Source organism: Cupressus sempervirens, chromosome 9 (assembly GCF_028749045.1).
Source record: "Cupressus sempervirens isolate cs-2001-9-10 chromosome 9, ASM2874904v1, whole genome shotgun sequence".
Taxonomy (NCBI): domain Eukaryota; kingdom Viridiplantae; phylum Streptophyta; class Pinopsida; order Cupressales; family Cupressaceae; genus Cupressus; species Cupressus sempervirens.
The window spans coordinates 152,303,248-152,317,187 of record NC_143126.1 but is presented as its reverse complement, the minus strand read 5'-3'; the positions used below and the strand labels follow the sequence as shown (position 1 = coordinate 152,317,187).

The 13,940-nt window shown below is 32.9% G+C and overlaps 1 pseudogene; it reads left to right on the top strand.

Moving 5' to 3' along the window:
- Nucleotides 1–12,006, top strand: part of LOC149537961 (DNA mismatch repair protein MSH2 pseudogene) — a 103,126-nt pseudogene extending 91,120 nt beyond the window's left edge.
- Nucleotides 12,007–13,940: the final 1,934 nt, after the last annotated feature.

Below are 13,940 nucleotides of genomic sequence, written 5' to 3'. Positions count from 1 at the left end.
ATATGCTAAGTAACACAAATTGGACATGTTTATTTGTAATGGCACGAACAACTATGTAAACCATTTCCAAGCTGACCTAAGGATATATTACGATATTTTAAAGATAAGAACAAATATATATACATATTTCCTATGTAATTACATGTAACCAATGAGAAAATAGGAAGGTTTAAGCAACAATATGGATGAATCCTAGTCATAGATTCATACCTAACCCTAAGCCGCCGAAGTCCTTTTAAAGAAGATGAAGCCCTAAGCTTTTTATAAAATTATATGAAGGTAACAAGGGGGTGAATGATAAAATTGGAGAAGGAAAAAAGATTGTTTACAAAGCATTCAAGGTGACTTAGTAGTGAGAGTGAATTGAAGAATCAATTGGAGAAGGAAAAAGGATAGCGAAGGATACAACATTATTATATCTAATTGTGAAGGATTAAGAAGGACATGATGTAGGAGCATCAAGGCCAAGGTTGAAGGCATGAGAAGACATTAAGGTCACAAGATGGGAACATGACCATATTGGGTCATTAAATGTAATAAGACCTTGTAAAGGTCCTTTTTAATATGTTTTGTACTCATTTTGTTAAAGTTCAAAATTGCAAGCCATTAATAGCATGATGAAAGGACAAGGAATGTACCTAAGGGTCATTAATGTGATGTAATGAAGTGTCATGGGGATAGAGTCCTAGATTTTACTAGATTGATAAATGGGATCAAAGAGTCATAAAGTGCATATCAAATGCGAATAATTACAATGTAATTGGAAAAATATGTCAAATTGTCAAAATGTTAGTAATAGGCCACATAGGGCACTATGATGGAGTCAAGGGTTAAGTAAGGGTTTATAAGTCTTTTGAGAATAGGAACATCCATTTACATTAGTTTCAAAAGTTTCATGAATGTTTGAGTCTTAGAATTCTGAAATAAGTAGTAAAGAGTTGTTTTTAAAATTTAATTAAAGGTTATTCAAAACTGTCATAGACAGTTAGGGAATTTTTGGTTGGTTTTTGAAATTTGGATAGTTAGATGGTGGAAAAGGAGTTTATAAATACAATGTATTTGGTGTTGAAGGGGGTGGTCAGAGATCTTAATGTAAAAGTCTTGAAAAAATAAATAAAATTATGTATCTCACTGTCATTACGGACTGTCACAGAATAGTGGTTATTCTTTTTTATTGTTTCCTTTACTTTGCAAGTTCTTTAGTTGTAAAGAATTTAAGTTTAATCCACAAAGATACTAGAATGTTTTAAGATTCCTTCCATTCAAGAACAGGTCACTTATTAAAGATTTTGCACAGTAATAAAGTGACTGTCTGCTGAAACTGACTGTTACGTGACAGATTCAACATTGTTTTGTTGTCATAATGAATAAAGACCCCTCCCACTTTATGTAAATATATGTTTCTTGTGGGAGAGGGGTAAAACATGTATATTATTCCTTGAATGTATTGTCTTTCATGTAGGGATATAGGAAGTTTCTTTTGAAGATCACTGAATGACAGTCAGTTCAGGGAATAACAATTGCAGAAAAATGTACTCTAATGTGGGGTCAATATCTCAGGTTTGAATCGTTGGATTTCTCTCAAATTTTTATATGTTGTTTGAGACCTAGTTACACCACATATCAATGGTTAGATTGAGAAAATAAGGTTTTATCAAGAAGTTATGAATGACTGTTCACAGGTATGTGCAGAGGACTGTGATAGGGCAGATTTTCATGGATTTGTTTCATGAATGTGTTGAGAAGTTTTATAAAGGGATTAAAGGGTTGTAGGGGGCCATATAGAAGAGTCATTTTGTTTCAAGTAGTAGTGGATCCTTTGAGAGTGATCCTAATTGATAGGTTATTGGAGACAAGGGTAGTGCTGGAAGACCGGGACAGTCACAACACCATATGTTCAGAATGCATTGATGCATGAGTGGGAGGGTTCAAAGAGTGAAGACATTAAGATGTGGAGTCTAGTGGAAGATAATATTTTTGTAGACCACTAGCCTCTGCATCAAGACATTGTGCAAAGTTGATCTATTATCAAGAAAGCAAGTGTCAGTGACAAGATCTATGTTGTGACATTTTAATAGGTGATTTTAGTTAAATCTCCTAGGTAGAGTAGTCCTAACAGGATTTACCAAATCCTTTAACCAGGCACACTTCTAATAGGCTGTTGAAATTCTCTAACAAGGTGGGACTTAACAGTCTTTTTTAACAGGGCAAGCCTCATGATTCATGGTCAAACCATTGTAACCTTAATTGGCTACACTTTACAACTACAGTAATAAAGATTTTTGGGTGTCATCATGCATGTGATCTAATGAATGGTGAAAGTTTTATGGATTGGAAAGTTTAAACTCTTGATACACCCCCCCTCTCAAAATTTTACCTTTCCTACTTCTAATTCCAACAATTGGTATCATAACCAAGTTCTCAAAAGGAGAAGCTTTCGAACTTAGAGGAAATATCTTGAAATGGAAGTCTACAAGTTGGAAAAGACTATTGAGAACTAATAGATTGAAATAAATATTATAATACATCAAATAAATGATGCTAGAGATGCTTTGAAGAGTTCCTTGAAGAGAAGGAAAGAAATTGCTATTGTAGAGAATAACACACAATACAAGGAGATCAACACCACAAAGCTATTTGTAGATGGTAACTCTAGTGAATTTGATGTAGTAGTTGCAGATCCAATGGAATGGAATAGAGTACAAGCTAAGGAAATTAGAAATCTCAAGTTAAAGTAAGAATCACAAGCCATGATTCTATGTGAGGTGACAGAACAAAAGAAGAAAGCCATGGAAGATAAGGCCATGATTGTAGAAGACAAAAGAATCTTTAACAATAGACTAGAAGAAATGTCAATAGAGTTGACCAAGATCTCAAACATGCAATTGGATACCTTAAGCCAAATGATGAAAATTTATCATGAATTGAATGTCAAAGACATTGAGACAACCACATTGAAGTTGTAGAATGAACAACTGTAGAATGATCTGAAGAGAGAAAAAGAAATTGCTGAAAGTTTCAACAAGCCAAATAAAGCCATCAAGTACTTTGAATAATTTCTAAAATTCCCTAGATCCAACAATGATGTAGTAGGATTAGGCTACACAATCACTAAATAAGGAGAATCATCAAAAGTTGTTGAAGAAAGGAACATCAAAGGTAAGAACTCCAAACCTACTTGTTTCTTTTGTGGTAAGAAAGGACATAATGCTCATGTGTGTAGGAGCAAGAATAAAAATTAGAATGCCAAGCCAAAGAGCATGGTTCATTGTCACAAGTGCAACAAACAAGGTCATTAGGCACATAAATGTAGAACTAGAACCATGCATATACCAAGATTTGAAGGCTATTGTTACAATTGTTAGAAGTATGGACATCGAGCTTTTGAATGTAGATCCAAGTCTATGTGGTCATCAAACAAGTTAACAAAGGTAAGAAGCAATGGAAACTTTTATAATTGGGATTACAACACAAGAGAGAGCTCTCATTATTGTCAAGAATATGGGCATATCCTAGAGAATTGCATTATGACACATTTCAAAGACAACTACAAAAGATGGTTGAGTCAAACCACATGTTTTAGCTATCACAAGACTGGTCACATTAGTAAGTACTATCCAACTAGGTCAAACACACCAAGTTGTGAATTTGATAGAGGTAAAGGCAAGATAGATGTTGAACACATCAGAGGTGAGATGAATAAGACATGGAAAAATATAGAAGATTGCAGTACATCAAATGAAGGAGGGATCACTTCACCCAATGGGTTAGGTGGTCACACCTCATCAAACTAAGCAAACAAGAGGTATGTGGGACTAATATTTAAATGTTATATCATACATCAGCTCCAAAAGAAGATATTACTAAAAAGAATACATTAGCAAGAATAAAAATCTAAGATTTTGTGAAAATTCAGGTTAAATCTTTGAGTCTTTCATGTTGTTGCTGAGCATGAAATGTTCTCTATGTATGTTGAGTGGAATACTAGTTAATGCCAAGCTACCAGACTAGCTGGTAGATGTCGAACTCATAGTAGCTACCAAGTGGATGGTAAATAGTGTACACTATATTGTAGTAGATGTTGGCTACAAAATTGTGAAGAAAGATCATACTTCACTAGTACATTCGCACTTGTTTTCCTACCAAAAATTTTGAGCAAAGGTATGATTTATTTTATTTTTTGGTTTTCATCCCTATATTGGTTGAAAATGTATTAAGTTTTCCCAGGTTGGTCAAAATTTTGACCAAATTAGGTCATAAGAAATAAAAAAATATGTTAATCTTATATGTATATAGGCTTATAGTCTATGATATTATTATTTAATTTTATTTCATTCCCACCTACATAGGGTATCATTGTAGTTAATATTGGGGCTTTGTAGGTGAATTTTGTAGGATATCCACTGCTAGAGGAAGGTGACTGATCACTGGAGGAAGATGAACAATCATTGGATTCATTTTACTATAGCAAACATTGGCAAAGGAAGAAAGCAAGAAGCCTTTACATTGTTTCATCAAGTCCAAAAGGGTGAAATTGCAATCAAAGCAATGTTCCAGGCATCCCAAAGTGACTGCCTGGGCTGGATTTGTAGAGTAGGTGAAGTACAACATGGATTCTGAACTCAAGCTTCCCAAGTGCAAGGATTCTTTGCCTCCAGTGCCTTGAATCTGCATCTTCTTGCAATGAAATCATTGGAGGAAGCTGAATCTAATACTTAGACAAGTTGAATGATTTTCCATTTGAAGGTTACAATGTCTTGGTGAGATTTTAATTCCATGTGTCATAATCAATGAAAAAATAATCTAAATATATCATTTATAAGCCCTTCTAGATTTGTGCAATATGTTCTCCTTTCAACAATGAATATTATATGATGTTTGTGCAAATCAATTATATTGACATCTTCAAAAATGATCTCTTGATTTCATGATTATCAGATGCATTCAATCAATGATCCTCAATATGCACCAAGCACTTGTATCTTACTCGATAGGCTCTTTCAATTTGATAGTATTAATAGAAATGAGATCTTCTTTCCTATAACTCCAAAGAACAATGCCTAAATTCTCTCTTTGTTACTTACTACTAGAACCAATGGACAAGATTTGGTGTCAAAATAAAGTGGAAATGCAATTCCTAGCCTATTCATATGCTTCTAACTCTTGTCATTTATAACTAACTGCCTTGCAACTTCCTTGAGCAAGAACTATTTTGCAGAAACCTTGGGAGTTTGATTGGGCATACTGTACTTTCTAATACATATATGTAGGTGAATTTTGGAAACTTAGCATACCACGATCCATACTTCTTCACAAATTTCTCCACTCAACTTGATAATCTTGTTAGGAGTGCCTTGTAATACTCTCACTGTGTGCATAGCAAAGGCTTTTCTTGCAATCTTAAACCCATCCCTGTCTTGAGGTTATATTAGTGGATAATAATCACATATCATGTATTGTATTGGTCCAATGCCAATTACACCCAAATATTCCAATCCTTTGTACTTGTGTACTCACACAATCATGTAGATCATACACGAGCTCATGTAAAATGTCATTGATTTCATCATAGTTCTTAATTATATATTTAAGTTGTCATTTATCATTGTTGCCCAATCAAATCTTTCACTTGCATTAATGATACTCTTGATTAAATAGCTCATCCATGGTCTGAATAGTGCTACTTGTGAGCTTCCAATTTCTTTATTCAACGTGATTATGAGTTCTTGATATCTTCTTTAAAATATTCCTTCGTCAACTTTGACAACTTGGTATTGTACTTCCTAGATTATAACCATTCATTGTTGACAAGATTTATGTAGTCATCCTCTCTATTTTTCAAACTCTTTCATGAAAAACTCTCATTTTCTAATTAGGTCATCTTTGTGCTATGAGATATTGAATGGATCCCTTATGTTATCAAGTATGATTGCAACCAAAATACTTCCCTTAGGGGTAAGTACTTTTTTCAATATCATATCTTCTAGTACATTCAACCATTAGCTTGGTCTATTGCCTGACTAGTGGAAATGTAGCTGCATGAACTATACCACTCTTTAAGATTTTCTTTGCCCATGGTTATGGATTGTGTTGAAATGTTCTGTCTCTTATCAAATTCATGTAATAGGGAGAAATTTTTTTGTCATTAATTTTCTTCCATTTGGATGTAAAGTTTGTCTCGAGGAGCATGTCTCATAAATCATGTTTGAGCTACACAATACTACATTGTCTTGACTTTATCCCATCTTTAGGTGCCTTTTCCTTTTTCTTTGAGCCTTCTACTCAATTACCTCTTTCCATTCTTTAACCTACCATACAACAGCCTACATGAGGTTTTTTCTCTTTTTATATTTCTTTAAATCGATAGGAGTTATTATTTAAGAAATTAGAATTCAAGATCACGAACAATTTTGATTTGTCCATTTGCTTCTTTACTTAATGACTCTTTCAGCAATTTTACCACACATACTTTGTGACTACTTTACAAATCTAATACATTGCCTAATTTCAATGAGATCTCTTAGCTTGAAATTCAAATCTAGACATGTTTTTAGTTTTCACAAGGCATGATTACTTTTAGATTTTACAAATTCAACACACACATGTAGCTTGCAGCCTTTAGAGCTGATTTCTCCACACCAAAATTTGGACTTGTATAATTGAGAAGTCTTAGTTTCAATGTTTATAGACCTAATCATGAACATTGATCAACATTGTGCACAAATTTGGCTTGTTAAAAAATGGCTGGTTGCTAATGTAAATAGATTTACTTTGCTACTTATTTAATTTTCTTGAGCTGACTAAGTTTATGATTTGAAATGAAGTGGGTAGGTTCCTTTTTATATGGCTATAGAGTCCAAAGTGTGTGACTCCAAAAATAGATAAACTAAAATAATTCATATTAATTAAATCAGCTCACTTCATTCACCAAATCAAAACCAATTCCTTAAATTTAGATCTTGCTTCTTCATTATTTATTTAAATTGATCCTCATCATTTAATAGAATAGAATCATAGTTCATCAACATTTATTTAAAATTTAAATCACCCCCACTCACAAATGATTCCATTATTCCCATGGACAAGTAATGTTCCAAATTTTGTAAGATTAGCGATTACGAAGGGTCATACGAGATTAAAGGCATAGGTATGTATTATAAATAAGTGATTTTTTCTTAATCTAGTGTAAGACATAGTGTTGCATAATTAATCATTGTTTATTGGCACTCTCCTGATAAGGAACATTACAAGTTGCTATCCCCAAGTGCATTTACTTTATGAGTTATTAATATATACTTAGTCTAATCCTTTTTCACTCACTAACATAGTTAAGAGGATAGGTTGGCTTGTTAGGGTTGGAGTACTATCATGTTGAAGGAAGCTTTTAAGCCAGTGGTATGGATGTATATCACAAATCTTTGAGGACATAGCCCAAAAATAGATAATTCTTATATGTGGCACAAATCATTTAGGGAGCCTACTTGTAGAGGGTTTCCAAGGCCCCCTAAAAAGTAATTTCCCATCTTTCTTAATAGTGATGAAGAGTGCAATGGGGAATTGAATGCTTGAATATATATTGTGAATCAACAATTATTTGTTAATGAAATTGAAATGCATAATGATGAACATTGATCATTAAGAATCAGCATTCTCCTAGTAAGGAATGTTTTATATTGCCATTTTTGTGTGGGATATGAACCCTAGTTGGGAATAGTAGTGTAAATCAGTGGAGGTCTTAATAAGGGACCTTACAATGGCATCAAAGCACTATCTTGCCATCCTATAGGGTATTCGATGAAAACAAGGAATCATTCTAAGTCAATAAGAAGAAATCTAACAATGTAATGTATTATGTGTATACTTGGTATATGCTCTATGCCTTCATGCATTAGTGTGTAAACTTTGTGTATTGTTTGTGTCTCAATGAATTAATTTGTATACTTCATGTATGCTTTGTTTCTTCATGCATTCATGTGTATATTATGTGTATTCTTCGTGTCTTCATGCATTAATGTGTATATTTTGCATATCCTTTGTCTTCATATGTTCATCCATCCTCAAGTATGTGGTCCATGTGTGTTTCTACCCTTGGTTGGTCTAGAGAAAGATAATAAATAGGAGAAAACAAAAAGATATGAATTTAATGCACATTGTTATGCAAACATTGGTTTTTAAAAATTCAATTGACATCATTTTGGAATGGCCTACATTCTTGTCTCTAGATAAGAAAAAAATGTATAATGATAATATCAAAACTAAACCTTGATAACAATATTGTAGTTTGACTTGCTGCTATAAATATCTCATATTTATCAATATTAGAGTAGCATGGTGCAATATATAAACAATAGAAATGATTTTATGATTGCTTAACTATTGCTTAACTCCTCAATTCATCACAGTGGAAACAACTTGATACCACACTTCATGAATACTCATGATAATGTTTAGTTTCTATAACTAGGGTCATTCCTAGACCCAGACCTTAGCCTCAAGGGTTCATTCTTGCTGATCCTACTTATGTATTCTTGAGTGGGAAGTTAGAGGCTTCATAGTTCACAATTAGAGGGAGCTCATTCATCCTCTTGATGAAATCTCTAATCTCTATTTAACTATTATTATTAATTAAGTGTAAACTTAGTCCTATCACAAATAAAGGTATTTGTTGTATTCAGGTGATAGTTCCATCTCTACCATCACCTATCATTATTTGCAGCAACTTACACATATTAATAAGGATCATATCAAAAATCACACACATCGTGATTATAATGAGCACCTATCTCATATACAAAAACTTTCTCATACACATCATAGGTACACAAGTTAACTAGCTTTCCATACATCACATACATAGTAACTAGCTCCAACATACATCACAAAGACTGTAATGACTTGCTCAAATGTGAATAAAAAGACAATAGTGACTAGTTCACATATAATGGCTAATCATTCCCTGCCCATGTGCATCCTAAAGGAGGGATTCTTAGTGCATTGTGCACTACACTATGGGTCCCATTCCTTTCCTTGGTCTTGGCACTAGTAGATACTTGGGAAGGGGATTAGGTTCATCCCATGCTAAACCCAATTGGGTGAAGTTTACCATTTCCACTTAAAACTAAACCCAAAAGCATACCACAAGGTTTGTCCAATTATCACCTACCTATTCCTCATTAGAAATTATCTTCCCTATAGTCCCTCGAATAACCAAGAAATTAATCCTTGAGGAGGTAACCTCATGATAGGTATTAGATATATGTGCCACAAATCCTTTGAGGGAGCCTTCTCAAAAATGTTTTCCAAGGCCCATAGACAAGTAATTCCCCCCATCTTTCTCAAGGTTACTGATGAAGAGTGCAACAAGAAATTGAATGGTTGAAAATGTATTGTGAATCACCAATTATTTGTTAATGTAATTCAAATCCATAATGTTGAAATTTGGTCGTTAGGAATTGCACACTCCTAGTAAGGAAAGTTTTATATCATTATATTTTAGTGGGATCTACACCCTACTTGTGAATAGTAGAGTAAGTCAGTAAAAGTCTCAATAGGGGACATTGCAATAGTAGAGTATGCTAAAATCCCATTTGAGGAAGGTAGTGAGTGGAAAGGAAACTAGTAAGTCTTCAATGAAATCAATTCAACTATATATCAACTAAATATTGGTGAGTATCCAATAGATAACTATTGATTACTAGAAAAGTATCAAAATATTACACTTTGACTCAAATCAAGAGTCATATATAAAATAGTCATTGGCTGATGGAGGTTGTGATATAATGCTTTAAGATATGAAGTCATCTATTCACCTAGGCATCAAATAAGATTCAACACTCTATCATAGATTATCAAATGATGGGGGCACACATAGATATAAGGGATATGAAAGAAGAGTAGTCACAAACCTCTACCAATAACACAAAATTTGAATTATTCAAGTTTAAAAATGATAAGATGATCATAGAACTAACTAAAGATTTAATGATATCAGGATTACTATAATACTAAAGGGGATGATGAACTCTTCATTGCAAAATCTTACTACCACATTACAGCTACTCTTTGTTAGTTGGGTAACAAACATGATGCTCTCTCAAGTGTGGGCATGAGCAAGAATATGTTTGAAATGATTATCAGAAAATTGTTGTTAGAAAATATTGATCATACTATGGAGATTTTTGAGGGAAGTATATCAAATTGGAGGTTGGTAAATACTGGAACCCCTGGAAAGCTTGGTAGTTTTGAGGACATTCTCTTTGCTAGAAATGACATGCAAGATACACCAATGATAATCACTCTTCAATAAATTTTTCATGAGAATGATTACCTTGTTGGTATGACCTTTGTTAATGTGATAAAGAGAACTTTACACATCACCGAGTTTCTTGATGACAACCAATACTCAAACCTGGAATCTACTATGATAACTCTTGGTTGTAGGGAATTCTTGTTACCTCTAAGCAGTGGAAAGTCCACTAATAATAAATGCTTTCATGATGTATTGACAAGTTGTAATGTTCTCTTAACTAAAAAGAATAAATTTGATTTCAATTCTAGGGATGTTGATCAAGATCTCTGTCACCTTGTAAAAGGTTTAGTTGAGTCATTAAAGGACATAGTTGCAAGTTCAAAGTCTACTACTGGAGCTTTGGGGGCCCTCCTCTTTTACATAGGTTTGCTTGCAGATGATAGCAATTATAGAAAGTCTACAATTTAGCATTATCACATAGGCAGATTTAAGCGGTTGGATGTTGTAGCTTTACAAGTATTAAATGTTCTTGAAAGTAAAATAGATATAAAAAAGAACTTTAGTTTATTTGGATTGATGAACATGACATGTACTACTGGCATGGGGAAGAGACTATTGAATACATGGCTTGAGCAAGCTCTCTTATATGTAGAAGAGATCAAGTGTAGACTGGATATGATGCAGGAATTTTTTGAGGATGCATCATTATGCCAAGATTTAAAACTTCATCTAAAAAGAATTGTAGATATTGACTAACTTGTGCAAAAATTGGAGAAGGGTAGGGCCAATCTACAAGATATTGTAAAGCTCTATCAGGCAAGGACCTTTAGGTTTTAATGTGTTTGATTTTTTATACTATGCATTTGCAATAAACGTGCTTTGTGCTTTTTCTCTTCTATGATCACATGGGTACTTTTGCAATAAATTTATATGTTTCTTTCACAACAATGAAATCGTGCTTTTGAATGAATTTTGATCATTTCTTTGTATCTAAATTTATTTGTGTGTTGTGCAATTGCACTTACTGATTAAATGGTGCATTTCATCATCTATGATTATTCTTAGCTATCATGCTAAACTTGTAGTTAGTAGATATCACATCTTTTAAAATATGAGAACTATGGTTTTCAAGAACTTAAACTATTTTTGGATTTTTTTTGTTTACTATAGTTATTGTACATGTGACAAACAAGCATACAACTTCTTGTAATCAAAAGTTCACTCAAATAATATCAAGGGGACTTTTATTTATTGATTATGGAAAGATATTTGGATGCCTTTGACCTTTGGATAGATGAAGAGAATTTGACAAAGTTTGCAGCACTTGTGGAGGCTATTGTTGATCTCGGTCAACTTGAAAATGGAGAGTACATGATCTTAGTTAGTTATGATCCTAGTCTGACAAAAATTATGAGTGAACGAGATGAAGTGGAAGAAAAAATACAAAAAGTACATCATAAAGCAATAGTGATCTAGATCTTCCTATTGACAAGGCTTTAAAACAGGACAAAGGCACACAATTTGGACATGTATTTAGGATTACAAAGGAAGAGGAACCAAAAGTATGGAAGAAGTTGAATACATAATATATAGTCTAAGAAACATGGAAGGATGGAGTCAAATTCACAAATGCAAAACTTAAGTGACATTGGAAGCAATATATTAAGTTATTAGATGAATATTCAAGTAGTCAAAGGCAACTTGTTACCCATGTGGTACAAACAGTAGCAACATTTACTGAGTTAAGTTTTTTTTAGTCTATTTTTTTACCTTATTTACTATTTAATCTTTGTGAGAAATAATTCTATACATAGTCTTAATAAAACTGTCTCTGATATTGTGTGTTCTTTTTAAATATATTTATGGCTTTAACTCATGTGCCTTCACTCATTTTTGAGTCCTGACTATTTTTATTTAAATTCCTCAAAGATTATATGATTACTTCAAATAATACTGGCTAGTTTAAGCTATTCCTTTTGCATGCTTATTGAATCTTCCAAAAAAGAATGTATTGTTGCAGGAAAACTAAATTTTTTGTAGGTGATGATTGATTTGAAATTTTCTTAATGTCAGTTGGATGATTTTGTATGGATATCAAGTAATTCTATAAGACAAATTTTGAATGAATTGGTTCTTGAACTCATAGGCCTTTGATATCATACAATGACAGTCTATGTTAAGACTTAAGTAGTTAACTCTATGCTTCATATTTCTTTAGGAGTTAGTCCCACCTCTTCAACAAACCTATATGTTTGCAAGAATTACAAGCTTAATTTTTTTATGTTGCAAAAATTAGACCTCTTTATTGCAGCACTTGGAGAATAATAATTTAATTTTTTAACAAATTAATTTATTATTGTTTTTGTTTATTACACCGCTATGGGTATGTAAAAATGTTGAATGCAAGTCATTGACATTAGAGACTTGTTTGTGGAAAGGATGCATAGTTGTTAGTGGAAGAGATGTATAGCTATAACATCTACATAGTGTCATTATTTATCCTTTTTCTTTTGGCATGACAAGACACATAATTGTCCAAAAAGTATGGTTTTTACACATCATTTTCATAACACATTTATATAATAGTTAATTATAATCAAACTTAGATTTCAAGAGACTTTGTGGATTTGCTCATATCTTGTGTAAGAATTGGCTGTAAATATGACATGCTCACCTCAATGTGAAAAAATAAGACTATTTGACAAATACTTGCAACCTTACCCCTCTCCTAATCTATGATGCTTTTAATGGTGAATATCTATTGATATGTGGAAGTTGGAACTAACTGATTTAGTGATTGGGCTATTGAATAAAAGATTGGGGCTCACTTTGATTTTTTCCATATGTGCACCCAACCTGTACCTTCTAATTTTTTCACTTTCATGTTATCTAGGCTACCTATTTTAATTTTTCTACTTTAGAGAAATGTTAAGATAAATCACTAAAATATTGGAATCATATATTGTAGTCAAAACTCAAATAGCTACATGTCTTGATTTTAACTTTATAGGAAACTCTTGAGCTGCTCTCTATGTGTTTGATTGCTTAATCTTCTATACTAGTTTAGACAAGCCAAAAATACATGAACTATAATTTCAATTGTTTAATGATTCATATTTCCTTATTGATCTATATTCAGTGTCTTTTCTCTAATTTTGGTATGTTCAGAACTTCAGCCATGCTAATTCTTTTTTTCATAGCGGCATAGTCTACTTATACTCATTATGTACAACACCCTTTTGGCTAGTTTGTAATTATACTTGAGTGCTCTTCATGGTTATCTAAGACTACTAGATTCAAACACTCTATATAGTATATTACCAAGAGATACTTTTCTAATAATATAGACTATGAAAGATAGAGATTTTTAAGTACCAGTATTGATGGGGACACAACCCAAGCACATAATGGACACAATAGGAAAGGGAAAATTTTATTAACAATGAAAATATGCTAGTACACTTAGTCCAAAGAAACAGTCTCCAAAACATGCCCCATGGGCTTACAATAGCATAAATTTGGAGATAAATTCTTCTCCTAGTACCTTCTCTCAAACTCCACTCCAAACTGCCTTTTACAATGCCAGGAATGTCCTTAAATAGACCCCAAATGGTTAAGGATTAGGAATACATTCTAGAAAGTGCTAGTTGGCATCCACTAACCAAGTAGAAGGCTCCAGAAGCCACGTTAG